The 26,494-nt window shown below is 51.9% G+C and overlaps 1 long non-coding RNA gene across 1 annotated transcript in view; it reads left to right on the top strand.

The window, feature by feature from the left end:
* LOC132539426 (uncharacterized) overlaps positions 1-26,494 on the top strand; it is an 80,792-nt gene that overhangs the window by 19,172 nt on the left and 35,126 nt on the right. The window contains exons 2-3 of the long non-coding RNA XR_009550709.1: positions 10,429-10,616; positions 19,127-19,314. This is a non-coding gene — a long non-coding RNA (uncharacterized LOC132539426). The remainder of the gene's footprint in view (positions 1-10,428; positions 10,617-19,126; positions 19,315-26,494) is intronic.

Raw genomic sequence — 26,494 nt, forward strand, 5'->3', positions numbered from 1 at the left:
AGCTTAGGGAGGAGGACGCTGGCCAGCGCTGCCTCCTGGAAGCCACGTCTTGCCTGTTCCCCACTCTGCGGCTTCTCTATGTGGAACAGCATGAGCTCATCCAAGCCTGTGGTTTATTTGAAAACGAAATTCCAGTAAATCTCTTCGCACCATCTGGCAGTACAGGGAACGGCCGCCCAGGGGGGAGCTGGCCACCAGGCCCCACAGGAACACAGAGCAAGGACAGGCCACCCCAGACAGTCTGGCCCGCCTACCAGGGGCCTGGAGGAGGGGGCTGAGTTCTCTGGGGTGGGGCCACCCGCAGGGACTTCCAAAAGGAAGTCAGCAGGACCACTGCCTCCCTCCCTCCCACCTAAAGGCCCCCAGGAACGTTCTGGAAGGGGATGGGTGGCCGATGCTGAAGGGTGGACTCGGACAGGCGGGGCGTGACTCTGTCCAGTGTCTGCCACACCTGGCCTCCTTCCCCAGTACCACCCGTGCATCTTACCGGGATCCACTCAGGGGACAGTGGTGAACCAGCTGGCGTGTCTGTGCCTCGAAAGAGCCGGTCACCCAGTGGGTGGGGAGAGCAAGGGCCTGCCACTCATGTATTCATCTCCCCACCAGGGTTATCGCTGGAACTCAGTGCCTGCACAACTCCACCATTCCTGTTCCTGGTAGTCATCCCCCCTCTTCTCTCTCTCTCTCTCTCTCTCTCACACACACACACACACACACACACACACACAGCATTTATGTGCTTCTATTGTAGAGGAGATTCTGTGATCATAGTTTTTCATTTTGGATTTACCATTTTATTTATTTATTATTATTTTTTGCCTCCAGGGTTACTGCTGAAGGTCTCTGCAGCCATACAAATCCACCACTCCCAGCACTCTGTCATTATTTAAAATTAAAACAACAACAACAACAACAACACTTTGTTGGGGGCTGGGCAATAGCACAGCGGGTTAAGCACACGTGGCACAAAGCGCAATGACCAGCATAAGGATCCCGGTTCTAGCCCCGGTTCCCCACCTGCAGGAGGGTCGCTTCATAGGCAGTGAAGCAAGTCTACAGATGTCTATCTTTCTCTCCTCCCTCTGTCTTCCCCTCCTCTCTCGATTTCTCTCTGTTATATCCAACAACAACAGTAATAACGACAATAAAAAACAACAACGATAAACAAGGGCAACAAAAGGGAAAAAATAGCCTCCAGGAGCAGTGGATTCATAGTGCAGGCACCAAGCCCCAACGATAACCCTGGAGGCAAAAAAAAAAAATGGTTAAGATATATATATATATATATTTTTTTTTTTTTTTTTTAATGAGAGGGAGAAGGAGAGGGAGAAGGAGAGGGAGGGGGAGGGGAGGGGGAGGGGAGGGGAGGGAGGGGGAGGGGAGGGGGAGGGGAGGGGGAGGGGAGGGGAGGGGAGGGGAGGGGAGGAGAGGGAGAGGGAGAGGGAGAGGGAGAGGGAGAGGGAGAGGGAGAGGGAGAGGGAGAGGGAGAGGGAGAGGGAGAGGGAGAGGGAGAGGGAGAGGGAGAGGGAGAGGGAGAGGGAGAGGGAGAGGCTCCAGAGGCCTGCTCAGCTCTGGCTGATGGTGTTGAGGACTGATGTTGGAGCCGCAGAGCCTCAGCCAGGAGAGACCTTTTCATAACCATAAAGCTGTATCCCCCAGCCCAGAATGTTTTGTTTCTTTCTTTTATTTAACTATTTATTTATTTATTGCATAGAGACAGCAGAAACCAAGAGGGTGTGGGGGAGATAGAGAGAGACAGAGAGAGACCTGTAGTACTGCTTCACCACTTGTGAAGCTTCTCCCCTTAGGGTGAGGACGGGGGACTTGAACCTGGGTCCTAGCATATTGTAACATGTGCACTTAACCAGGTGCACCACCACCCGGCCCATTCTTCTTTTCCTCTTCCTCCTCCTCCTTTTTATCTTATCTTATTTATTATTTACTGGATAGAGACAGAAAAAAAATCAACAGAGGGAAGACAGGAAACCCTTGCATCCCTTCCTCACTGCCCTGAAACCTTTCCTTCTGCATATGGGGACTGGGGCCTTGAACCTAGATCCTTGCACATTGTAACATGTACACTCAACCAGGTGCACCACTGTCTGGCTCCATGTTTTCTTTCTTCCTTCCTTCCTTTCCCTCTCTCTCTCTCTCTCTCTAATTCCTTTCTCCCTTCTTTCCTTTCTTTCTTTCCTTCTTTCTTTCTTTCTGATTATTGACTTAACATTGTTTTCCACAATTATCAGGTTCCAGGAGTATTTTCATACCCAGATTTGGTGCATGCAAGTCAGCACACACACCTCACCAAACTTCTGTGTCCCCCTCAACCCACTGCCTCTTCTTATAACCAACCATCTTGAGTTTTTGCTTGTTTGTTTGTTTGTTTTGCCTCCAGCATTATTGCTGGGGCTCAGCAGTGCTGGCACTACAAATACACTGCTCCTGGCAGCCATTATTTTTTATTATTTATTAATTTTTTTTTACCAGACACTGTTCATCTCTGGCTTATGGTATTTCAGGGTCATTGGACCTGGGATTATGGAGCCTCAGGTATGAGAGTCTTTGCATAATCATTATGTTATCTACCCCCACCCCATTTTTTTCTATTTTATTGGACAGGACAGAGAGAAATTGAGAGAGGAGGGGAGGAGATAGAGAAGGAGAGAGAAAGATAAGACACCTGCAGACCTGCTTCACCACTTGTGAAGTGTCTTTCCTGCAGGTGGGGAGCCAGGAGCTCAAACTGGGATCCTTACACATGTCCTTGCACTAAGTTACTGTGTATGCTTAAGTGAGTGTGCCACCACCTGCCCCCCATCATCTTAGTTCTCATGTATTACAGGAGACATTCTGGTGTGTGTCATTACTTCCCCCCCCCCTTAATTCAAATTCCTTTGCTTTAGTCATCTATACTCCACATATGAGTAAAACTATATGGTAACTGTCTTTTATCTCTTCTTTCTAGTAAAGAGGGGTGTAACTCTACCACTTGTGAAGTATCCCCCCTGCAGGTGGGGACCAGGGGCTTGAGTCCAGGTCCTCACCCTTGGGAATGGTGCCACGAGTTCTCTAGCAGGCAAACCACTACTGGGTCCCTGTTTACTCTGGTGTCATTACCAGAATTTCACTGCTTCGGGTCAACCTCCCCCCCCCAGTCTTGTTCTTGTTTGTTTTCTTACAGAAAGAGAGACAGAGACAGAGGGAAAGAGGGAGAGACTCCTCCAGTACAGTAGGGACCACGGCTCTAACCTGGTCCCTGGAGGCGCCAGGGTTGTGCACAAGAGAAGGCAGGCACCCTCCCCAGTGAGCTGTCTCTCCAGTCCAGCTCCAGAGAGATAGCTCAGCCTGGTAGAGCACCAGCATGCAAGCCCGAGGTCAACGCTGACCCATCCCTCTGTGACCACTGTGCTTTTGCAGCTAAATCTAAGTAAGTTTTGTTGTGGTGCAGCAAGTTTATTTGCTTTATTTATTTATATTCCACAGATGAGTGGAACTACTCAGAAGTTGTTTTTCACTGTGTGACAGAATTTTACGTATCACAGTCACCTCTCAGTCCACCCATCCCCCACCCCAACACAAGTCGCGGTGTTATCTTCTGAGTGACAGAGGATTTCACAAGGCACCTCATGGCTTCTTCATCCGGTGGTCTGTGGGTGGGTATTTTGGGGGCTTCCATCTCCTGGCCACTGTGCATCCTACAAGTATGGATATGGGGGTATGAGGAGCCTTTGGCCTCTGTGACGCTGGGTATGAAGCCAGGAACACAAGGGTGTAGCCCTGAGAGAAGGGGAGTCTGGGCTGTCCTACAGCCCTGGATTACATGGGCTCAGCACAGCCCCCAGGGTGGGGGCTCTGGCACCCACCTGGAGAGGAGTCAGCATGCGCTGAATTTCTGGGAACTCCATGCCCTCTGTCCCCATGCTGACCAGCAGGCTCTGCAGAGGAACTGCGTGAGCTATGTCTGCTGCGGGTCTGCTTTACTGCCTGCTTGTTAGCCCAGAGCTGGTCCAGACCTACCTCTGCGGGAGAGGAGAGTGCCAAGAAATGGGCTTGCAGAAAGCAGAAGCAGCCAGTCCCACCTGGCCCCCCTCCGGGTTACTCACACTCTGGGGCTCTGGGGCATGGCCTCCCTGGGCCCTGGGTGTGCTGGGGGTCTAGGGGACAGTGATTGGGGTGTCCTGTGGGCAAGGCTGACAGCAAGAGCTCCAGACTCTGTGTGCCCAGCTGGGAGGTGCCCAACTTCTGTACGTCTGTCCATTCAGTACCCCAACACCATGGTGTGTTGCTGCCCAGCTGCAAAGCAGAATCCAGCCAGCGCCCTGGGCCCCCAGGACTGGGACTTAGCCAGAGCTGGTCCAGAGGAGTTTGGGGCTTCAGAAAATCTGCCCATCTGACTGTGTGCTCCACAAGCCCAGGTTTTTCCCTCCTGGGGGGCCATGTGGACGTGTGGGGGAAACAGGGGAGATAGGGAGGAGAGAGAAAGAGAGATGCTTGGCATTCACTGTGCATTGCCCACACCCCACACTGGGACCACTGGCATGGCAAGTTCATTTCCTATCTCCTCGCAGAGGGCCAATGCCTGCCCCTGGCTGGGTGGGCTCCTGCCAAGAAAGGGTTGGCAGCTCTCCTGTCAGCCCCAGAACTGGGGGCTAGGCCATGTTTGCTGTCTGAATACTGCCCCCCCACACACACACACATACACATACTTGCCTCCGCTGTGGAGCAAGGGCTCAAGGGAGTGGTGTAGATGTCACATGTCACAGGCTGTAAGAACAATGCAGCTGCACAACTCCTTCTGGTTTCTTCTTTGTCTTCACAACAGCCCTGGTGTCCACTACAGCGAAAGGGCTATCAGGGATCAGCCCAATGAGCCAGCAAGATACGTCTCCCTCCAAAGTCGGTGATGGCACATGCTGTGGCCTTGGGCACATCACCCAGACTGTCTGTGCCTTCTCTCCAAGATGCAGGACCCACCCAGCAGGGGCTGGAAGGCCTGACTAGATTTGTGGAGAAGCTGAGCCAGTGGGTTCTGTGAATGCAGTAATGACCTCTTTCTATTTACAGGCCCTTGGCTCCTCTCCTCATTTCACTTCTGATTGTCAAGCTGATTTACAAGTAAATGGGAGCTCTCAGCTGGCAGTCTGGGCCCTTCTGAAAGCCTCTGGTTCACAGCATCCTGAAAACATGTCAGGGACTCTCTAGAGCGTTTCTTAAAGGGGCTTTATAACAGGACGCAAGTGGGGACCAGTGTGAAGCAAGTCTTGTGTGGGAGAGAGACCAAGCTGTATTGCAGACAACAGGAAATTTGTGTTTTTGAGTGGTGGCCTTGAGAGTTACATGTTCATTTACCTCACTCAGAAGAGTGACTCACATCTAGTGAGTGCTTGGTCCTATGTGCTACAATTAGGTAGTAAAACGCCTAACAAATGTTTCTAGCTGGTGGGTGCTGAGTAGATTGGTGGCTGGGTGGATAGCTGGATGGGCATGTTGGATGGTAGTTGGGTAGATGGATGGCTGGGTGGATGAGTGTGTGGGTGGATGAAGGGGTAGGTGAGTGGATGGATGGGTAATTTGTGAGATATGAGGCTGGATAGATGGATGGCTAGTTGAGTGTATGTGTGGGTGAATGAATGGATAGTTGGGTGGGTGGGTGGCTGAACAGAAGGATGAGTAGTTGGGTAAATGTGTGGATGGATGAATGGATTGATGGTTAGTTGGATGGATGTGTGGATAGGTGAATGGGTAGTTGGATGAATGGGTGGGTTGCTGGTTAGATGTGTGGGTAGACGGATGGACGGACAGATGGGTAAATATGTGGATGGATGGGTGGTTAGTTGAACGGATGTGTGGGGAGATGAATGGGTAGTTGAGTGAGTGGATAGGTAGCTGGTAAGATGTATAGGTGGGTGGATGGATGGATGGTTAGTTGGGTGGATGTGTGGGTAGATGAGTAGGTGGGTGGGTGGATGAACCACAGGATGTGAAGTCACTCATGGTCAAATCTGCCACCACACTGGAATTCCCAAGAGCTGGGTTTGAGGATCCTTGGACAGATGTGGCGTTAGCCTCCATGCAGGGCTCAGGTTTTGTTGAATTGCAAGGGAAGCAAAGGTCAAGTCACTGCTTCTTTTTGCTGTGGGCTGGAGACTTTGTGTGCCAGGCAAAGCCCCGAGGTGTGGACATGACTGAGGGGAAAAGATACCGGGGCTCTCAGAGGTCTTGAGTGGGTCGGCATGGCCGTGCCCCAGCCCTTGTCACTGGCCCCCAGATTTCAGGACAGCTTCCTGCTTACAGGCATCTCAGAGCTCACACGTTCTCTAAGGAAGTCTGATGCCACTCACAAAGGCAGACACACTGGTCTTCCTGCAGTCACTGTTGTCAGAACAAGCTGACAGACTTCACAGTGGATTCCAGCACCCTGTGAGTCAAGGGAGCAAATCCATCACCTGGACAGCTGCTGTCTTTTAAGAGTATTGAATATAGAAGGAGAGCAAGGACAGAGCACCTCTCTAGTCAGGGCTCCAACTTGAGTGAGTCCCCATGTTTGCTGCTCTCTACCCACAGAGCCACCCCCACAGCCTCAGCAGCCATAGTTCTGAGCACTACATTGAGAAGGATTCTTAAGGGGCCAGGCGCTGGTGCACCTGGTTAAGGGCACATAGTACTAAGTACAGAGGACCCGCGCAAGGATCTGGGTTCAAGGCCCTGCCCCCCTACCTGCTCAGTCTCCTGTGGGTGAGGGGTGGGAGAGGACCAGGACCAGACACCATCATCCTAAGTTTTCAGCCATGGGCCCCTTCTCTGCAGAGAAGGCTCAGCTGACTTTGACCTCATCCCCTCCATCTCCTCTGCTCTGGGGAAGTGACAAATGCTTCTGACCCCTGGAGGCAGAACAGACCACCTCCCCAGACTGGGGGGGGGGGGAGGTGTCAGAAGCTGCTTTTTGTGGAGACTCCTCTTCCCTCACCATCGCTTTAGCTTCAGGCCCACACCCACCCTGCCTGTGCCAGCTCTGCTCCCTGCACTAGTCTAGAAGCACCAATGCCCTAGCACTGGGGCCTCTCCTGCATCTTACTGGCAAAGATCCTCTTTGCAAAGTCAGAAATAGATTTCCCTGAAGTTGCATTGTTGAGAAGAGTCTGTGACCAAGACACACCTTCTTCCCCTCGAGTGTGGTCAGAGCCTGTCACTGTGTCTGGTGATGTCTTACCTTGGTCTCCCAGGAACTGACAGACCGTGGAGTCCCCAAAATAAAGTTTGTTTCATGCCAGTGTGCCTGATGGCTAGAGGACTGTTAGAGCTGTCTCTTCTGGAGGTGGGAGGAACTCACAGCACTGTCGTAAAATCCCCCACTGTTGGTGGCACCCCCAGTAGAGTGCACACATTTCCAGGCACGAGGACCTGGGTTTGAACCCCCTGATCCTCACCTGCAGGGCAGGGGGGACACTTCACAAGCAGTGAAGCAGCGCTGCAGGTGTCTCTCTGTCTCCCTCCCTCTCTGTCTCCTCCTCTACTCTCAGTTTCTCTCTGTCCTATCAAATAAAAATAGAGGGAAAAATAAAGAGAAAGAAAAGGGAAAAATGGCTGTTGAGAGTGGTGAATTTGTAGCTCCAGCACAGATAGAAGCCAACACCCAGCAGGCATCTCTCTCTCTCTCTCTCTCTCTCTCACACACACACACACACACACACACACACACACACACACACACACACACACACAGACTCAGGCTCTGGCAAAAACCATCCCTTCCTCCCACTCCCCCCAGGTGCTAGTCCAGGTGGCAGGCACCCACCCTCTGAGACCTTGGCTGTGTGACTTCAGTGGGAATAGGTCCACTCAGGACTAGACCGTGTGCTAGGATGCAGGACAGGGATGATGGGCGAAGGCCGAGCCCTGCAGCTTCCAGCAGCCAGCTTCTGGGAGGATCCTCGTGGGCACAGCAGATGGAGCGGGATCGGCTCCTTCTGCTGCAGGTGACTCATAGACCAGCAGGTGCCCAGCACTGCCAGCACCCGTGTGGGCCATGCAGGGGGACAGGGCCTCTGGGAACATGGGGGAAGTGCAGGAGGCAGAGGGGAGAGGGGTGTCAGTTGCCCCAGCCCCCCAGGCTCCCTGTCCTGCTCTAAGCAAAGGTCTCTGTCCTGTCCCCTCACCCCTACCCATGGTAGAATTCTGTCTGGAGAAGCCACCTTCCGTGGGGGCTGGGGTCTTAACATCAAGGGGAGTGGGGCAGAGGGCCAGCCCATCCAGCTGATGGGAAGGTTCTGGTCCCACCATTGGAAGGGAGCCTGCTTGGCTGCACATGTCCTCAGGACACTGTGACACACTGAGATAAGATCACTAAGCAGCAAGAAGGCTGAGGCCCACAGGGGTGTAGGGGGGTGCCCAGCCTCCTCTCCTCCCCACTCCTGTATTTTGGGAGCAGCCACTTGGCAGACTCAGAAGCAGGCCTCAGAGACTGGCGACGTCCCTTCCCAGACTGTGTGAAGACAGATTACTGGCTGGTGCTTTCCCATAGACGGGCAGATGGTTTCTAGCTTCTCTCTTCCTACTCCTTCTCCTCCTCTTCTCTTCCTCCTTCCCCCTTCTTCATTGCCATTAGGATCATTAGGAGCTCAGTGCCTGCACGATGAATCCATGGCACCTGGGGGGCCTTTTTCCCCTTTATTTGATAGAAGAAAAGAGAAATTGAAAGGGCGAGTGGTGGTGTACAGGGTTAAATGCACATGGTGTGAAGTACAAGGACCCACAGAAGGATCCTGGGTTGAGCCCCCGGCTCCCCACCTGCAAGGGGGAAGCTTCACAAGTAGTGAAGCAGGTCTGCAGGTGCCTATTTTTCTCTCCCCCTCCCTATCTATAACTACAGTGCTCAAGGACCTGGGTTCAAACCCCTTGTCTCCACTTGCAGGGAGAAAGCTTCTCAGGTGGTGAAGTAGAGTTGCAGGTGTCTCTCTGTCTTTGTTCCCCGTCTCTCTCAATTTCTCTCTGTCTTTATAAAAAAAAAAAGTTATAAGCAGCAACAAGAGGCCAAGAGGTGTGGCTTTGGTGCCCCCTCTTCCTGCTCCAGGAAGATAGATAACCTGGCTCCTGTGGGCCTGGCTCCCTTGCCATCTCCTCTGCCTGCTCATTTTCTGCCCATAGGATGGACAGATCCCCCTGGGGGCCAGACTCCATGAGGCCCTGGGTTTGGAAGTGGTGAAAGAGCTGCTTAGAGCTTTGGTGTGTCAGGCTGGCAGCAAGTAGGGAATGCAGATGTTACTGGGTAACTTTGTCAGACCTGTCCCTAGGAAGCCTGGCTGCCCCAGAGAGAGCACAGAAGGGAGAGCAAGCACTGGAGTCTGCGCAGGGACTCACAGGCTCTCAGGAAAGAGTCTTCCGAGAACATGCAACAACAACAGATTAGCTGGGGCACAGGTGCTGTTTGTGCCCCGAATCCTCCAGAGACAAAGGACAGTGTGGCGCCTACCTGCAGGGGTAGGAGCAGGGAGTAGGGGCAGGGGATGGAAGGGGGAAGGGAGCAGGGGCAATGGCAGGGGATGGCAGGGGCAGGGGATGGCAGGGGCAGGGAGCCTCATGAAGAGCCTCTGGGCTTGAGGCTCACCAGCTTCCCACACTGGGATCTTTGCTGGCACAGGAAGAATGTGCCCACACAGGGCCTTGGATGACATAGCCAGGAGGAGGGGAAAATCAACCAGACAAACATGTTACCACAAAGAGGACAGGTGACAGTGGGAAGGAGGAGACTGAGCACCATAGGGTGGGACTTGCTTGATGAGACCCCAGGGTTGGTCCCCAGTGAGCCATACACTAGAGCTGAGCAGTGCTTGGTTCTCTTCTCTCTCCCTCTCCCTCTCTCTTTCTCTCCATAAAAATAAATACATTCTGGACCAGGTGGTGCTCTGTCGCTCTGTCTTCTCTCTCTTTCTATTTAAAATAAAATTATTATCTTTACTTATTTGATAGAGACAGCCAGAAATTGAGAGGAAGGAAGAGATAGACAGGGAGAAAGACAGACACCTGCAGCCCTGCTTCACCACTCGCAATGCTTTCTCCCCACAGGTGGGGAGCTGGGGGTTTGACCCAGGTCCTTGAGTGGGTCCTTGCACTTCATTTTATATGTGCTTAACCCAGTGTACCACCACCTGGCCCCCTCTCTCATTCCCTATCTCCCCCCCTTTCAATTTCTCTATGTCCTACCAAATAAAATAGAGGGGAAAAAATAAACTAAAAGTAACAAACGGCTGCCAGGAGCTGGCACCCAGCCCCAGCAGTAACCCTGGTGGCAAAAAAAAAAAAAGTTAATAAATAAATCAGTTCTTTTAGGAGTGAGTGAGTGTTGCTAGACCTTCAGCTTCTGTAAATTCCAGTACTCCCAGACCTACTTTTTTTGTTTGTTTGTTTTTTACTCTTTTTCATCTCAGATAGAAGGAGAGATGCCACGGCCTGCATCACCATCCAAGAAGCTCCCTCCTACCCATCACTCTTCTCTGCATTTGGCTCCTCTTCTCTCCCTAGTCCCAGGAGCAAGGGGCCAACGGAATGAAAGGCTGCTGTGCAGAAGCCAGCCCCTCAGACCCCAGAGGGGCCCCAGAGCCTCAGGTGTGAAGTCAGAGGTGAGTCCAGAGTGGGCAGGCCTGGGACTGTGGGCCAGCAGGGGTCAGTATGGTGATAGGACTGGGGAGGGGGGCTGCAAGGTCCACATTCAAAGGCCCAGACAGAGAGGGACGATTTGCTTGCTGAGAGGCAATTGAAGGCTTAGTGATAGAATAGCAGAGACTCAGGCGTTCTGTCTGGATCTCAAGGCCTTCTGCAGTCATCTGGTGTTTCCCTTCCCTGTTCTGAGTTCCAAAGCTCCCCTTGATTCCTCCCATCCGAAGGGCTGTGCCTAGGATGCCTTCCTCCTAACTTTCCTGCTCTGACCCCACTCCCTCTCCAGGCCACTGCTGCTTCAAATACCCTCCAGGCCCTCCAGACCACAGAGGCCTGATGAGAACCACCCCCACTTCTGACCTGCCCATGAGCAAGCTCGGCAGAGGACTAGGGTCCCTGGGGTGGCCTTAGGAAGCAACTCCCACCCTACCAGGCTGAGCATCAGCAGGGAAGGGGTGGGAGTCCTGGGTCTAGACAGGCTGTGGGGGTGACTCAGAGACTCAGAGATGTCAGGGAGAGCCAAGCCTTCTCCAGCAGCCCCCAGGCCTGGCAGCTCTATAGACCCCAGATGGCAACCCAGAACGATTCTGTTCCCACTCTGGCCAGCTCAGCAGGCAGGAGGGAGGCAGTGCCCAAGTCCACTGAGCCAACCCTGGACACCTGACCACTGCCAGGCCACCAGCCCCAGCCCAGGGGCAGCACAGGCCTACTTGATAGGACCTGGAGCCAGGTGTGTTCCCCCCACCCACCCACCCTCACCTCACCCCCCGTCTCCTGGAGGGAGTGTGCACCCTGGCCTAGCAAAAGCCGATTGTCTACAGGGCTCTTTCTGCCTCTTGAGAGCTTATTTGGAGGTTCTAGCAGGAAAGAACAGATACTCGTATACCCTCGACCAAAGACCAGTTCGTCTCTATTCCGGGAAGGCTGTCCTCTTCGGCAGAGCGTGCAGCATTGGGAGGGACACACATGGAGCGGTGGGGGAGGGAGGGAACACCCACCTAGCCAGCCAGATCAGCTGAATCAACCCTGGCGATCAATTGGGTGACAGATGTTGCAGCCAGATCGCCCTCACATCCTCTTTCTGCCTCTATGATTACTTTTTCACACACTTTGTGCCTCTTCTCAAAATACAGTCCTTAACTTACACTTTTTATTTATTGTTTTAATCAGGGCCCTGCTCAGCTCTGGCTTATTAGTACTGTTGGCAATTGAACCTGGGACTTCAGAGCCATAGGCATGAAAGTCTTTTCTTTCTTTTTTTTTACATAACTATTAAACGATCCCCCCACCTCTAGCTTTTTAAAATCTTTTACATTTTTCTCTTGTTTTTTAAGTTATCTTTATTTATTTATTGAATAGAAACAGCCAGAAATCGAGAGGAAAGAATGAGATAGGGAGACAGAAAGACACCTGCAGCCTGCTTCACTACTTGCAAAGCTTCCCCCTGCAGATGGAGAGAAGAGGCTCAAACTTGGGTCCTTGTACACTGTAACATGTGTGTTCAGCCAGGTGTGTCACCACCTGCTCCCCTAGCTTACAATTTATAACTCATCCCTCAACACCCATCTTATAAATGAGTGGGTGACTGTGTACTGATTGGACTCAGTTTCTCTGCGATTCACCTCCTTTCTGGCACCTCAGGGGACTCTCTTGAAGCTTCCAGAAAGAGACACAAAGTACAAGACTTTGGGGACCGAAACCCAGAAATCTGGGGACTAGGTTGTGCTCCTCCCTGGCTTGGCCCAGAACCCAGGTTGGCATCAGCCAAGAGGTTCTTAGCAGCCAGGCCACTGCAGACTGCTGCAGCAGATTTCCTGGGCCTTGGTCTTGCCCTGTGCTGCGTCATCAAGATAGGGAGCCAGGCGGCTAAGCACTTGTATAACCATGTGCAAGGACCCAGGTTTAAAGCCCTGCTCCCCACCGGCAAAGGAGGTGAAGCAATTCTGAAGGTATCTCTCTGTTTCTCTTTCTCTCTATCTCCCCCTTCCCTCTCAATTTCTCTCTGTCCTATCCAATGAAATGAAATGAAAGAAAGAGAGAGAGAAAGAAAGGAAGGAAGGAAGGAAGGAAGGAAGGAAGGAAGGAAGGAAAGAAAAAATGGATGCCAGGAGTGTTAGGTTCATGTACAGGCTCTGAGCCTCAACAATAAACCTGGTGGCAAAAGAAGGAGAAGGAGAAAAGGAAAGGATCACTGACAGCACCTCAACTGCAAAACACACATTTTATTTTATTCTATTTTTTGTTTGTTTTTAAGTGCTACTTTTTAAATATTTCTTTATTTATTCTTTTTTGTTGCCCTTGTTTTTTATTGTTGTTGTAGTTATTGTTATTATTGTTGTTATTGATGTCATCATTGTTAGACAAGACAGAGGGAAATGGAGAGAGGAGGGGATGACAGAGAGGGGGAGAGAAAGACAGACACCTGCAGATCTACTTCACCGCCTGTGAAGCGACTCCCCTGCAGGTGGGGAGCCGGGGCTCAAACAGGGATCCTTATGCTGGTCCTTGTGCTTTGCACCACCTGTGTTACCACCCTAAGTGCTACTTTAAAAAAAAATCTATTTATTAATTTACTATTGGATAGAGACAGAGAAATTGAGAGGGGAGAGAGATAAATAGAAAGGGAAATAGACAGAGAGACACCTGCAGCCCTGCTTCACCATTCATGAAGCTTTCCCCCTCCAGGTGGGGACCAGGGGCTTAAACTCAGGTCCTTGCTCACTGTAATGTAAACACCTAACCAGGTGTGCCACTGCCTGGGCCCACTGCAAAGCTCACATTTTACTCCACTCTTCTCAGGGGAGACAGCGGGCACATTCATCTTTTCTGAACACCTCTGGCCACGCTCCTATTGGGCCCAGGAGTGCACAGGTGGGCAGAAGAGCTTTGGAGCCTGTGACTCCTTCACCTGTGCAAGATGTGGGGGTGTTGGGTGCTCGAACCCTCAGCACAGAGTCTGCTCCAGAACGTAGCCTCAGCTCTGCTGGCAGTGGCGGTAACAGGAAGCAGAAGTTCAGTTCCACCTGAGGGAACTCAGGCCGCCTAGCTTCTCTACCGGGAGATGGTTATTCACAAGTCTAGCAGGTGGTGGAGGGTAGATAGCATAATGGTTATGCAAAGAGACTTACATGCCTAAGGCTCCAAAGTCCCAGGTTCAATCCCCCACACCACCACAAGCCAGAACTGAGCAGTGCGCTGGTAAAAAACAAACAAACAAACAAGTCTAGCAGGAGCGCACAGGCCCCCACCATGGCTGCAGCCAAGAAGCAGCTGGAGTCTTATATGGGCCCAGTGAGGTGCTTACTGAGGGGTTTCTGAATGAGTCAGGTCTCTGGAGCTCAGTGTATTGGTGAGTCATTTTCCTTGCCTACCAGACAGACCATGTGGCAGAAAGTAAAAGAAGAAGCCTTTCAGTGTTTGCTTTTAAAAATGCCTCCGACTGGACCCTCCCTCCACCAGGTCACTCTCGACCTATTTTAGCAGTGGAGGCCTAGCACACATCACCCTGACAGGCTCCTGCTTCCTTCTGAGTTTGGAAAAAGCAAGGGCTGTCTCTTTTCTTGGAAGGAATAGGGGGTTTGTTTCCCTTGCAGTCAGATAGGGTTTCTGTGACTTAGCTCCAGGCAGTGCCTCCAGTTCAAATCTGATTATCCTAGCCCTTCATGAAAGCTTTTTTTTTATTTTTGCGGGGGTGGAGGGGTGGGGGCAGTGACACACTTGGTTAAGTGCACACAGTACTAAGCACAATGATCCAGGTTCAAGCCACTGCTTGTCATCTGCAGCAGGGATGCTTCACCAGTGATGATACCAGATCTGCAGGTGTCTATCTTTCTCTTTCCCTCTCTGTCTCCCACTCCTTTTTGATTTATCTCTGCCTTATCCAGTAAAATGGGGGGGAGGAGAGATAGAGAGGGAGAGAGCCACCTGCAGCACTGCTTCACCACTCATGAGACTTCCTCCCCTGCAGGTAGGGAGTGGGGGCTCAAACTTGGGTCCTTGTGCACTGTAATGTATGCACTTAACCAGGCTATCCCTGATGAAAGCTTTTTGATGACAATGAAGATGAAAAGCTGGTGGCCTTCCCCTGACTTGCTTTCATGACCAAGCTGGCTTCTGTGAATTTGTACCTACAACGCTCTCTCCTGGGTCACTTCCTAAGAGAATCTCCAGGCAAAGTCCCTCAGCTGGGTCCTTTCCCTTTTTTGAGTGTGACCTGCTCACCTGCTGGCCGCCCTCTACTGCCTTGTGCTGTCATCAGCCACTCTCCCTTCTTCCCAGCCACACCGACAGCTGGGAACCCTTCTCACTCCACTGCAGCCCCCACCCCACTCCTCCAGCCTCCTCCCTGGCATCCCATCGAGTCCATCATGCCAACCCCCAAACCCTGGCCTGAACCCCTCCCAATTTCCTTCAGCCTCCCTCAGCCTCCCCATGGTCATCAGAGGTGGTGGCATAAAGACCCTCTGTGATGGGAATTGTCTTCTGCACTGGAATCTTAAGCTCATCTGCAGTGTCAGCGAGATCTGAAGCATCTGTCAGCAGACTGGAAACATGACTCCACCCAGTCAATATTTCCAAGCACTCCCGCTGCTGCTGCTTCCTGTCTCCAGCCACTTCGCCTTTGACCTTTGCAAATGAGTTTACCATCTTTAGGTGTAAATGTATCTGTGCCATTCAGTAATTCTCTCTTCTTCTCCTCCTCCTCTCTCTCTGTAAGCACATATATACATAGTTGTGTATGTAAATATGTTTCTCCCTGTCCCTTTCCCATCCGTTCATCCATACATCCTGACTGTCTGTCTGACATCTATGTCTCCATCCAGCCACCTCCTTCCTACACCTAGGATATAGCCCAGGGGCAGCAGTCATGGAAAGTACTGTCCCAGGCGAGAAACCAGGACAGCCCACTCAGGACCAGCTGGTCTCCAGCCCCACACCAGCCTCCCACACCTGTGGAGACTCAGTTTCAATGAGGTTTAATTAGTGACTGACTGGGCCCCCTGATTTGGACCCCTTCTTCTTCTTCTAGCTTTTGCCCTTCTTCCATAGCCAGTCAACAGCATCAGGTTGAGCCTGATGTAAAGTTTCGAGACCTCCTTTGAATCTGGAGAGGTGGCAGTCGTTGACTATATGGGTCATAGTCTGTCTGTAGCCGCAGGGGCAGTTCGGGTCGTCTCTGGCTCCCCAGCGATGGAACATAGCGGCGCACCAGCCATGGCCTGTTCCATAGCGATTGAGGAGGGCCCAATCATAACGTGCTAGGTCAAAGCCGGGTTGACGCTTGCAGGGGTCTGTGATGAGGTGTTTGTTCTTTACCTCAGCTGACTGCCAACTCTGTTTCCAAGAGACTGGAACAGAGAAGTTCAGTGTAGGCATAGGGGACCAGATTGGGTGACGAGACGTCAAGCGTTGGACAGGGTGGGCGAAGATATCCGCGTATATTGGCAGGTCCGGTCAAGCGTAGACGTGGGAAATTAACTCATACTGGGTGACGGGTGAAACTCACAAGAGGCCTTTCTTGTCACCAACTGTGTCACCAAGGCATTATGAATTCACTGCTCCTGGTAGCCACATTTTCCATTTTATTGGATAGGACAGAGATTGAGAGAAGAGGGGGAGATAGAGCAGGAGAAAGATAGACACCTGCAGACCTGCTTCACCACTCGTGAAGCAATCCTCCTGCAGGTGGGGAGCTGGGGTTTGAACCCAGATCCTTGAGCTTAGTACTATGTGCACCTAACTGGGTGTGCCACCACCCTCAACCCCCCTTTTTTCTTTATTTGATAGGAGAGCAATTGAGAGAGGTTGGGGAGAGAGGGAGGAAGAGAGACAGTGAGACACTTGCAGTACTTGCTTCACTGCTCCCTATAGGTGGGGAGCTGGGGCTTGAACCTGGGTCTTTGCACATGATAATGTGTGCTTAGCCAAGTGAGTCACCACCACCACCACCCATTTTCTTTTCAAGCCTCAGAGTTTTCCAAGTCCCTTGACTTAAAATTTAACCTGTGCCAGGTGTTTTTGACAAAACTGGGATGTTGTGGCTGGGGAGGTGGATCAGTGGGAGATCCTAGAGCCTGAGTTCAGTCCCTGTCACTGCATAGGAATGCCTTCTCTCTCTCTCCCTCTCCCCCCGCCCCGCCTTATTTGAGTATAAAGGAAAAAACTGTTTGAAAAATACCAACTTCCAGACTGAGAGATAGCATAGTGGTTATGCAGAAAGTCCTGCATGCCTGAGGCACCAAAGGTCCAGGTTCAAACACCAACACCAACACCAACACCAGAAGCCAGAATTTAGCAGTACTCCCAGAAAACAAGAAAGAAAGAAAGAAAGAAAGAAAGAAAGAAAGAAAGAAAGAAAGAAAGAAAGGAAGGAAGAAAGGAAGAAAGGAAGGAAGGAAGGAAGGAATGCCAACTCCCTCTCACCCACCCCCACACACGCTCACACAGAATGACAAGGCTGCAGGCAGCCTGTGATGGCTGATTTGGTCATGAGAATGGTGATCTGTCAACTTGACTAGCAGTAGGACATCCAGATATTGAGTCAGGCTTTATTCAAGGGCTCTGAGTGGGTGTTGTAGATGTGGTTGATGTTTGCACCCAGAAAATGAATAGCCCCCTCCCTGGGGGACTGCCCTCCACCCCCTCTGAAGGCCTTGGGTACCAGGCTCCTGACCATCCCAGCCTGCACAATGTCCATCCTGGCCTTAGGACTTGAGCAGATGCAGCCTCCCCTCCCTGCACAGCCCACACTGGAGCCAGACCCTGCACCCTGCTGGGCCCCCAGCACCTACCCAGAAAGCCAAGGGGATACTCACCCCTCCCTAGACACTGTGGGTAGGTCCTGTGCCTGGGTCAGAATCCAAATTGCTGGTTTTGATTTCTCTCTTTTGTCTTTTAAAATGATATTTATTGGGGTCGCAAGTACCCGGACTTTGAGTCCCCATTCCCCACCTGGAGGGAAGCTTCATGATCAGTGAAGTAGGTCTGCAGGTGTCTCTCTTTAAAAAAATTTATTTTATGGGAGTTGGGCAGTAGTGCAGTGGGTTAAGACACCTGGCACCAAGCGCAAGGACAGGTGAAAGGATCTGGGTTCGAGCCCCCAGCTCTCCAACTTCAGGGGAGTCACTCTCCCCCCTCTGTCCTCTTCTCCTCTCTCCATTTATCTTTGTTCTGTCTAGCAACAACAGCATCAATAACAACAACAATAATAACTACAACAATAAAACAACAAGGGCAACAAAAAGGGAAAATAATATATAAAAAATTAAAAAAATAATTTAATTTTATTTATTTGATAGGGATAAAGAGAAGCTGAGAGAGACACTTGAAACACTGCTTTACCATTTGTGAAGCTTCCCCCCTGCAAGTGGGGAGTGGGGACTTGAACCTGAGTTCTTGCATATGATAATGTATGTGCTCAATCAGGTGCACCACAACCTAGTCCCAGGTGTCTTAGGTGTCTTTCTTTCTTTCTTTCTTTCTTTCTTTCTTTCTTTCTTTCTTTCTTTCCTTCTTCTTCTCTACTTCCCCATCCCTCTCACAATTTCTCTGTCCTATTAAATAAAATAGAAAGGAATAAAAAAAAAAAAAAAGAAAAGAAAAATGGCTGCTGGAAGTGATGGATTTCTAGCACTGACACCAAACCACAGTAGTAACCATAGTGACATATATATATATATATATATATATATATATATATATATATACACATATATATATGTATATATATATGTATATATATACACACACACATACACTGTGTGTATGTCAGAAAGAGATCAGAGTGCCCCCATCAGCTCTGGCTTATGGAGGTGCTGGGGAATGGAGCCTAGGTCCTCAGGCCTGCCTGTCCTGGGTGCTGACGCACCAGGCTGTTCCCCAGGCCCCTAGTTTTTGCTTTGACCCAGTCCAGCAGTTACCGCTCTGACGGTGAGTCTCAGATGGACCTCGAGCCCCCACCCCCACCCATATACCCCACTTCCTTACAGGGGTGGGAGCTCTGTGCCAGTTCTTGTTAGGACAAGGAGGCCAGGCGTCCACCCCCCTGGGCATCACAGCTTGTGGGGCAGCCCCAGCACCCCCAGAAGCTCTGACACAAAGTTCAGCACCAGGAGCCTCTCTCCTCAGGGAGGCACGTGCTCCCAGCCTTGTGATCCCAGGAGGCTCGGGAGCGGGTGCAGGTCTGGCTGAGTCACCAGGCACTTGTGACCCTGTGCCTATCACCTGATGGCCACATGCTCCAGCTGGCCCGGCAGTTAGCTGAGTAAACGCCAGGCTGGCCCCACACCACAGCCCTAGGGGTACAGGCAGGAGAGGCCCAGAGAGGTCGGGTTCCCCCCCCCAAGAATGCCCCCCCCCCAGGGAGTTCATCTGAGAGGTGCCACCTCTGGGGCAGAGTGTCAGCTGCACCTTCAAGAGAGCCAAGCAGCCCCAGCAGTGTGGTGTCACACCAATGAGTCTCCTCTCACTTCAGGTGTACCCGATGATGTCCCACAGTGCTGGCTGCAGAGTTCTCTTTGCCCACGCAAGACCAGGAGTTACCTGAGTGTGACACCAAGGACACCGAGTGAAGCACAGTACAGACCTCTGGGAGTCTGGGCAGCTGCTCAGAAACAGTCACAGCTGCAGGGCAGTCACACCAGGAAAGTGGCTGCCATGAATGTAAGTGGAAAAGTGATGAAACATCCAGAAAAATGCACATGATTCCAAAGGAAAAAACTTGGAACCCCACGTAGATATGGCACTGCTGGGCAGCCCTCACAGCCCAGTCCTTTCATTGTTTAAAATTTATTTGTTTTATTTTGCTGGGAGAGGCAACCAAAGCCCGGCTCAGCTCTGGCTTAAAGTGGTACAGGGGATTGAACCTGGGACTTAGGAGCCTCAGGCAGGAAAGTTTTTTAATATAACCACTGTGCTTTCATCCTCTCTTTTCTTTTTTCTCTCCTTCCTTCCTTCTTCCTTCTCTATCTCTTTTTATGTACTCTCTCTTTTTTTTTTGGCCTCCAGGGTTATCACTGGGGCTCAGTGCCATGCCAGCACTATGAATCCACTGCTTCTGGTGGCCATTTTTTCCATTTTATTAGATAAGATAGAAATTGAGAGGTGAGGGGATATAGAGAAAGAGAGGCACCTGCAAACCTGCTTCAATGCTTGTGAAGCGGCCCCCTTGCAGGTGGGGAGCCAGGGCTTGAACCCAGATCTTTGTGCAGGTCCTTGTGCTTAGTACTATGTACACTTACCCAGTGCGTCACCAGCTGTCCCCCTCTGTCCCCCTTCTTCCTTCCTCCCTTCCTTCTTTCCTTTCTTCCCTTCTTTGTTCTTCTCTTTTATTTTTTTACCTCCAGGGTTATCACTGGGGTTCAGTGCCTGCACTGCTCCTGGTGGCCATCTTTTCATTGGCTAGGACAGAAAGAAATTGAGATGAGAGGGAAAGATAGAGAGAAGGAGAGAGAGAGAGAGAGAAAAGAGAGAGAGAGAGACCTTCACTGCTAGTGAAATGACCCCCCTGCTGGGGGCTCCAACCGGGATCCTTGTGCTTTGCACAGTATATGTGCTTAGCCTGGTGCATTACTACCCGCCCCCCCTTCTCTCTCTCTCTCTCTCGCTCCCTCTTTCCCCCTCTCCCTCTCTCTCTCTCTCCCTCTCTCTCTCCCTTTCTCTCTCCCTTTCCCTCCCTCTCCCTCTCTTTCCCTCTCCCTCTCTTTCTGTCTCTCCCCCTCTCCCTCTCCCTATCTCCCTCTCCCTCTCTCCCTCTCCCTCTCTTCCTCTCCCTCTCTCTCCCTCTCCCTCTCTCTTCCCCTCTCTTCTTCTCTCCCTCTCTCCCTTTCCCTCTCTTCCTCTCCCTCTCTCTCCCTCTCTCTCTCTCTCTTCCTCTCTCCCTCTCCCTCTCTCCCTCTCCTTCTCCCACTCCTTCTCTCTCTCTACTGATATAAAGAGTCTCAGGAACTCAGAGGAGAAATCCCACAGCTCTGCTCCACCATCTCTGGTAGCCACCCCCCCCCCAGATGGCACTGGAGCCTCATACATGGCCAGGTGTGCACTCAGCCAAGTGAGTGAGCCCCCTCCTGGCCCTGAGGAAGACTGCAAAAGAACTGTGCATCCCCCCATACATGGCAACAGTGGCTGGGAGATGTTAAACACACTGAGTATTAACAGTGTTGCGTCTCACGGCTGTGAATTCTGAACCTCTTCCTGACTCATGAAGCTTCCTGTGCGTGGACCCTGCATGCACACCTGGGGATAGATGGGGACAGGGGCCAGACTCTGGGACCTCCAGCCCTGTAGGCACGCAGCCCAGGAAGGCTGTTGCAGTGGGTGGGTGGGTGGGTGGGTGCTGTCTGGGGTCCTCAGCGCAGGTCCTCACCTGTGTACTCAGCTCCTTCAGAAGCCGTTTCGTGTCTTGCAAGCCACTCCTGCTGCTGTCCACCCAGGAAGTCTGCTTCCAGGGAGCCCTTTCTCTGGAAACTGACATCCCCAGGAGGAACTGACACCCCCAAGAGGAATCCCGAGGCCTGGAGGGAGGCAGGGGCTATGCTGGCACAGAGCTCACGATGCATCTTGTGTGAGAGCAGAGGTCTCAGGGTCAGGGGAGCACTCACTTGGTGGAAAGGGTGTGGCTCTGAGTGGGGAGGCCTGTGCTGGAGCACCATGCACAGCTTCAGGGGAAGCCCCATGGCTGGTAGAGCAGTGCTATGAAGCCCCTCCTGTCCTGTTCAAAAGAAAAGAATGGAAAAGTTGCTCAGATGTGGGGGAGATAGCACAGTGGTCTATGCAATAGACTTGCATGTCTGAGGTCCCAGGTTCCCTCCCTGGTACCACCAGAAGCCAGAAAGGAGCAGTGCTCTGTCCAGACACCCCCTCATACATATACAACTTTAAAAAATCTTTGGTACAATTTCCCATATCACCAAGATAGGTGTCTGCAAAACACTCTTACCCTGTGGAGAGCAGTCTGGAGAACTCTCAGAAGGCTAGAAGTGGACCTACCCTATGACCCTGCAATTCCTCTCCTGGGGATATATCCTAAGGAACCCAAGACACCCATCCAAACAGATCTGTGTACACATATGTTCTTGGCAGCACAATTTGTAATAGCCCAAACCTGGAAGCAACCCAGGTGCCCAATAGCAGATGAGTGGCTGAGAAAAGGAAAACTGGGTCCAAGAGGCTCCTCGGTAGTGTGGACCACATGGTCCCTTCCCTGTGATCGTGGGAGAACCAGGGCCTTGCACAGGCACTGCTTCACCTTCTGGGCCACATTTTCTTGATTTATTGGATAGAGACAGCCAGAAATCAAGAGGGAAGGGGGAGACAGAAAGGGAGAGAGACAGACACCTGTACCCCTGCTTCATCACCACCTGGCCTCAACCTTGCTTTTTTTTTTTTAATAGTCCCAGAGTTGATGGTGATGTCTTGTTTCTTTTTTTTTTTTAACAGTCCTTTTTCTTTTTTTTTTAGTAGTTTTTTAAAAATATTTATTTATTCCCTTTTGTTGCCCTTGTTTTTTTATTGTTGTTATTGATGTTGTTGGATAGGACAAAGAAATGGAGAGAGGAGGGGAAGACAGGGGGAGAGAAAGAGAGACACCTGCAGACCTGCTTCACCACTTGTAAAGTGACTTTTTAAATAGTTGTTCCCCCTTTTTTTTTCTCTAATAGTCTGAAAAGTTGGTGGTGAGATGACCCCAGGACACCAGAGTCACCAGCCCTATGGTGGGGTCCGGGCTGGGGTCTGGGTACTCATACTTAGTCCATGTGTCCGTGCTCTCTCTAGACCACAGAGGAGCGAGTTCACAGCATCTTTATCAGATCAGCTTCCTGACGGGAGCTGTGGATGCCAACGTGGACAGTGGGATGACTGCAAGGTGGTGGGGTCACCCCTATGTTCCCTGGCTTCGGGTGGGAGGCAAGGTCCCCTCAGGGCCCTGCACCACCTCCTTCCCCATCCACTCCCATGGATACTGCCCATGGGCGGCCCCAGTAAAGCCCCTTTCCCAGGGAGCTGCAGGCCTTCAGGACAGGCCCGTCAAGCTTGGTGCTCTTTTCCACAGGAGCCCCAGTGCACAGACCACAGCGGCCTGCTGACCAGTGACAGCTGACCCTGGAACTGGTGGCAGGTGTGTACCCAACTCCAACCCTTCCACCCTGGGGGATTGTGGCTCTGGGCTGTCTGAGTGTTCCCTGGAGCTCAGGGAACGCAGGGAACACTCCCTTTGCATTGTCCAGGCCTCTGGCAGTTCCCACAGGAAGGGCTGCTTTCTGAAGTGTGGGGAAAATCCAGGCACTAGTGCCAGGCTCAGAGAATCAGTGACACAGGTTGTAGAGCATTGCCGGCTTTGGGTTTGGGACAGAAACAAGGTTACATTCAGCTTGGGCTTTTCAGGTGTCAGAGACAAAGAGGCCAGAGCACCTCTGGTGTCAGAACTGGAACCCAGGGCCTCCCACACTCCCGCTTACACATCCAGGGCTGGAAGGCTTACTGGTCTCCACCATGCTCAGGACGAACAGGTGCTGCTCCTTGGTGATTTCTCACCCCTGCCCCCGCATCCACCTCCCACCTGGATGTGGGTGACAGACAACTTGTTCCGCCCATGGGCCACAGGGCATGTGGTGGAGGACTTACCCACCAAACACCGATGTGCCAAAAAAATGATAATGAGCTTTCCACAGAACCCAGAGAGGGGGCTTCCTGCTGAGAGCCAGAAGCAGTCGGTTTTCAATTTATCTATTTTTTAAAGATTTTATTTACTCAGTTAGATAGGGTAGAGAGAAGATGATAAACTTAACAGCCCTGTTTCAACACTCCTGATGCTTCCGCACTGCAGATGGGGAGCAGGGGTACATGGTAGTGTGTGCACTCTACCAGGTGCACCACCTCCCTTTCCATGTATTAATTTATTTACTACCAGAACCCTGATCAGCACTGGTGGGTGGTGGTGCTGGGGACTGAAGCTGGGGCCTCAGGGCATGGGGCATAGACTTTTGTTGTTGTTGTTGTTGTTACCCTTTTTAAAAATTTATTTATAAAATGGAAATATTGACAAGACCATAGGATAAGAGGGATACATTTCCACACAGTGCTCACCCCCCCCCCCCCAGCTCCATATCCGATCCCCTCCCCTGATAGCTTCCCTAGTCTTGAACCCTCCGGGAATATGGACCCAAGGTCATTGTGTGCAGAAGGTGGAAGGTCTGGCTTCTGTAATTGCTTCCCCACTGACCATGGGTATTGGCAGGTGGATCCATACCCCCAGCCTGTCTCTCTCTTTCCCTGGTGGGGCAGGGCTCTGGGGAGGTAGGGCTCTTGGACACATTGGTGGGGTCTCAGGCATAGACATTTTTGCATAACCACTGTGCTGTCTTCCCAGCCTGGGGTGACTCTAGTTTTCAGTGCTTTGTGAAAGACTACAAGTGTTGATTTGGGGGTTACACAGAGGGTGAGCAGGCAGATTTGCAAACTCAGGAAGAAAACTTTGGAGAAGGCTAACCTCACTTATGCTGGCAAGGCTATGGACCATAGATTAGCCTCTGGGTTGTGAGGTGTGCGTGTGTGTGTGCGTGTGTGTGTGTGTCAGGTGGGGGGTGTTGGTCTGGGAGCCATTGCCACCTGAATCTTAATCTACAGTAAGCTGGGACTGGGGAGGTCACCTAGGGTGTGAGAAAAGAGAGAAGCCCCAGGGAGGAGGTGAGGCCAGCAGAGTAGGGGCATGGGAGTAGAGGCTGGGCCTGGGGCTGATGCAATGCCTTGTCCCCTGAGATGACCTTGGGAAGTACCTTCGAGATTGGGCAAGAGGGATGGAAGCCACTGCTGGTTCCAATGAACAGACCCCTCATCCCCAACCCCAGCATTGCTCAACTCTGGCTTATGGTGGTGTGGGGGATTAAACATGAGACTTTGGAGCCTCAGGCAAGGGAGTCTCTTTGTATAACCATTATGCTATCCACCCCACCTGGTGAACCATCTCCTTGGGACAGAAGTGACTGGAGAGGATCCAGGAGAAAAAGCACAGCTCTCTCCAGGAATCAGCACAGAGCTGTGAAGACGGGACAGGGGCTCCTTGGGGGCACAAGATGAAGGGTGCCTGTGACTGCAGTCACTTGCTGCCTTGGCAGCTGTTCACATGACTCTGTCTGCAGTGCCCGTGCTCATCGTCTGGGTGGGCAGAGTGGGGGTGCCACAGACCAGGGAGTCCACAGAGAAGCAGGGTGCCAGTTTGTCTGCCTCCCACACCTTGAGGTGCTTCCCACTGGCATGCCACCAGGCTGCAGTGGGCTCTTCTGTAAGATAGCCAGGACAGCTGGGGAGATAGTATGATGGTTCTGCAAAACATTCTGCTTGAGGCTCTAAGCTGACAGGCTCGATCCCCAGCACCAACCATCAGTCAGAGCTAAGCAGGGGCTCTGGCCTCTCTCTCTCTCCCTCCCCCTAACCCCATCCCCATAGTAAAGAAATAAATAATATAGCGGGCCAGGTAGTGGCATGCCCAGTTAAGAGTACTACTAATCCATGCTCAAGGACCCGGGTTCAAGCCCCCACTCCCCAACTGCAGCAGAGAAGTTTCACAAGTAGTGAAGCAGGTCTGAAGGTGTCTCTCCTCTCTCCCTGTCAGTTTCTCTCTGTCCTATCCAATAAAATGGAAAAAATGGCCACCAGGAGTAGAGGATTCATAGTGCTGGCATCGAGCCCCAGCAGTAACCCTGGAGGCATAGACCCAGCAGTCAGTCACCAGCAGAGCTTATAGGGCTTGACCTCCCAGGCTCTGCTGCAGAAGGTAGAGGGCGGGGGGAGGCTGTTCTGCAGCTTGAGGGGGGCTCACTCTACCTGGGGAGGCAGCTGAGCATGGAGGCTGGTCGCAGAGGAAGCCAACTTGCTGCAGGTCCCTCCCGTCTCCTCCAGGAAAGGGGATGGGAGCCTGGGGTGAGTTCAGTGGCCAGGGGTTTGCTGTCATGTCCATGGGAGGAAGCTTCTCTGAAAGTCCGTGGTGGTGGTGGGTGGTGGGTAGTGGGGATTTGGGAAGCCAGAGCACCTCCACAGGCTGCCAGACCTCGAAAAGGCTGAAGCCCCTTGGCATCTCTTCCACTCGCTGTCCTCTGTAGAGGACTGGCCAGACACCCTGTTACCTGAGCTCCCTGAGCTGTTCTGGCTAGTGAGGGGCCAGGAGGGGCCTGAGAGCTCGGGGCTGCATGCAGAAAGGAGTCCCACCAGTGGCAGAAGTAGGAAGGCCCCTTCCCAGGCTGCCTCGGTCTCTGCAGTGGCCCTGGGTGCCCCAGTTCAGGTCGATGGTGGCCCTCTGCCTTCACAGCAAGGTAGGTTCACCTCAGTGCTGAGTGGAGCAGCATTCTGGCTTCATGTCTGGGCATTGTTTAATGTGGTGCCAGGGCCTCTCACACACAGTACTACCACCCGGGCCTTTTCTTCTCTGCCTCCAGGCTTATCGCTGGGGCTCGGTGCTGGCACTACGAATCCACTGCTCCTGGCGGCCATTTTTCCCATTTTATTGGATAAGACAGAGAGAGACACTGAGAGAAGAAGGGGAGAAAGAGAGGAAGAGAGAATGAGAAGCACCTGCAGACCTGCTTCACCACTTGAGAAGTGTCCCCCCTACAGATGGGGAGCCGAGGGCTCAAACCAGGATCCTTATACAGGTTCTTGTGCTTCATACTATGTGCACTTGACTGGGTATGCCACTGCCTGGCCCCCTCAGTGTTTTTCTTTAATCTTTTTATCAGTGTTTTCCAGGATTATACGATAATAGAAGTGTATGATTCTATACCACTCCCACCACCAAAGTTCTGTGTCCCCACCCGCCTCCAGTGGAAACCACCATAGATAGTTCTCCAAG

The sequence above is a fragment of the Erinaceus europaeus genome, chromosome 7 (assembly GCF_950295315.1).
Source record: "Erinaceus europaeus chromosome 7, mEriEur2.1, whole genome shotgun sequence".
In the NCBI taxonomy this organism is placed as follows: Eukaryota; Metazoa; Chordata; class Mammalia; order Eulipotyphla; family Erinaceidae; genus Erinaceus; species Erinaceus europaeus.